This window comes from Dipodomys spectabilis, unplaced genomic scaffold (genome assembly GCF_019054845.1).
Source record: "Dipodomys spectabilis isolate Male_0828 unplaced genomic scaffold, ASM1905484v1 ptg000612l, whole genome shotgun sequence".
NCBI lineage: Eukaryota > Metazoa > Chordata > Mammalia > Rodentia > Heteromyidae > Dipodomys > Dipodomys spectabilis.
The window spans coordinates 3,050,127-3,053,342 of NW_024871289.1; the positions used below are offsets into that span (position 1 = coordinate 3,050,127).

The 3,216-nt window shown below is 32.9% G+C and overlaps 1 pseudogene; it reads left to right on the top strand.

Annotated features, from left to right (window-relative positions):
* Positions 1 to 806: 806 nt before the first annotated feature.
* LOC122100950 lies at positions 807 to 906 on the top strand (annotated as a pseudogene).
* Positions 907 to 3,216: the final 2,310 nt, after the last annotated feature.

Sequence of the window (3,216 nt, forward strand, 5' to 3'; positions counted from 1 at the left end):
GGCAAGAGGAAACATTGTGGTTAAAACATTACCAATTTAAGGCCTAATAATGAAGAGAAACATATGGACTTCTCCTACAACTATGAAAATATTTGGTGATAAAATGGCAGTAGTATAAGTTCCTGCCTGGTTGGAAGATAGACAGGCCAAGACATTAGGTAATCATGCATATGAACAATTTTTCATCTTATTGGCTTTAGCTACTTTTGAAATAGTAGGTATAATAAACAATCATATTTTGATAAAATGCCTTCTAGTCTGAACAGTTCTGGCTGAACTGTTCATCTCTCTATGATCCCTTGTAACTAAGATTAGTTTTGTTCCAGTAAGACAATCTATGCTGTCAGAGTAAGATATTCTGGATGGTCTGTGACTACATGGAAGAAGGGTAAAGGGTCAGGTAGACATTTGTGCCAGTAAGACCTCATTTGGGAAAATTTCCGCTGCAGAAATTTAGAAATAGCTCTTAAACAAGGCTTACTTTGAATCCATTGGCTCCACAGCGCTAACACAGTTGGATAAATAAGTACTTGAAAAAGCCGTCATATTTGGACTTAGCTATAATTACTTGAAAATATGATCAAATTCCAAATGAAAAAGACTTAAAATAGTCATTGACAAAAAAATTGCAAATGTGAGCAATCAATTGAACAACACATTTTTTTCAACTATTCACAGAATTTTAGGGAAATCAGATCAATAGCATTTTTAGGAACAATAAGGTTTCCTTGTTACAAATAGGCACCTAAACATATAAGCCTGTATAAATATTGCATCATTAACTACTTAAATTTACATGACACTACATTCTTCAGCAGCATGTATACCAAAATTACAACAATACAGAGATTAACATAGCACTTGTACAAGGATGATATGAAAATTTGTGAAGTATTCAAAATTTTTCATTCTTCAGATGCAAGAAATGACAAACAGCTATTAAAATGTTGATTATAGAATTACAAGTTTAACAATATACGTAATTCATATAATTAAAAATTAGTTTGATATCAGTGTATTAAATTTTCACCTTAGAAAGGCCTTTGCATAGCATAGCCTTTACACAACTTTTGAAATTAGACAACATTTTCGTTTTATCCCAAAGAAATATAATATTATAAGGACCTAGGAAAAAAAGGAATCTTAAACTGTTTCTATATGGAATGGAATCTGAAAGGACACATTAATGAACCTATATATTATAAAAACAATGTAGAATTCAATGTATTATATCTAGGAGAGAATAAAATAGATTATGGACACACTATACAAACATAGAATATAGAATATTTTAAAATATACTTTTTCAGACAAACACCTGAAATATCTTTACTTTCTATACTACTCATTTCAACAGATAAGTTAAAATTATTTCTGATTAACAAAATCACAAACTCTGCATAAATCATTATAGATGTATACAAAAATCTTGAATACATTTTGACATCAAAGGCAGGCAATTCACTTTGAAGAATTCCACAGAATCCGTGAATTGTTACTGTAAGATATTGTTGTTATTTGGATTGTGAAAATATGTTGTATTGACACAAAGGAATTAATATCATTTTTGAAATTTAAGAAAATTAACAGAAAATTTAGGATTTAGCAAAACAATTTGTACAGCCTTCCATAACTTCAAAGAGGTAGTGATACATACTTATCCATTTGGTAATATCAAATACAGATTCTTCCAAGTGGTTCTTCAGACCTGGTTTGATATAATTGTTAAACAGTTCCAGTTTATTTTTCCTATCTCAATTTCCAGCAGCAAGATGCAAGGGGGTCAACAAGCCTTTAGTTTGGGCATTGGTATCTGGATCATGATGAATAAAGAAGCCACTCTGGTATTATTCCACGTATATGCACTGTGCAGGGGTGTCCAGCCATCTACAGTTATTGCATGTGCCCCTTGAGCCACCAACTCATGGACAATGTCTAAGTGTCCACTGTAGGCTTCCCGACGAAGAGGGGTATACTCATCGTCATCCCTAGTATTCACATGAATGGCCTTTTTGGAAAGTATTCTCCGCACTGTAGTAAGCTGGTTATTTTCAGCAGCCCAAAGAAGAAATTTCCTTGGATCCTTCTCCATTTTTTTCTTGCAATTGTTGCCATTCTTCACTTTTTCATCTTGTTACTCATATTCATCAGAATTGCCTAACCAGATACTTTAAGTGCCAGTGGAAATGAGGTGTCCATGTATTTCCCTAATAGTTCATGTTGGTTGAACTGGTCAGAAATATCTGGTGAATTTTCTGCATATGTTTTTTCACCATGATTTATTTTCTTTTTCCATTTTTACTATTCGAAATTATTCTAACTGGATTAGGGAGTAAATGGACAGCAGAGGTACAGACTGTACAATGAAGGAATAGGTACAGGCTGTACAATGAAGGAATAGGTACAGGCTAGGAAAGCAGCTAGAGAAGGCAGGATGATTGTATCTGTGACAAAACTTTGTGGAAAATGGTATCAAGGATTACTTACTGGTGATCCACTTGCACTGGAAGCATGATTCTGAACTCCTTGCTTTCTGATTCTGAATTATTGCTTTGATCATTATATTCTCCAAGAAGAAAAAGGCAGAATTGATAGCAAAGGACCACTAATACATTTTGACATTTCATTAAGCATCTTCAATCATCAAAATCACATGAAGGCAATAGACAGGTCTACTTTTTTAGATGAAAACAAGTGTCTTTAAAAAAAGAAGGAATTTAAGTAGCCTTCCAAAGGACTTGTATTTTACTTACTGCATTATACATTTTTTCTAATGTTGAGTAACAATAAATAATGGATCTATTAGAAAGCTCTTAAAGCTCATCTGTTCAATAGTAAGTTCTCCTACACTATATTATGGTATTTTTTTGTATGGTCTTAGGAAGAAATTTACATCACTAACTTGAATTTGTGACAGGACAATATTTATTATCTAAATATGTGCATTAAATAAGTATAGAGGAAAAAGTAGAAGCCACACTGGTGGATCATGGCTTTAATCCTAGATAATCAGAAAGAAGAAATCTGAGAATTGTGGTTTGAAACCAGACCAAGAAAAAAAAAAGTGCATTCGATTTTGATTTGAAAGTAACCAGCAAAAGCTAAAAATGGAGCTGTGGTATAAGCAGTGAAATGCTAGCCTTGAGAAACTAAAACAAAAAAAAAATAACAAATTCTGTGACAGAGCCAGGCCCTGACTTCAACCTGTAGTATTAG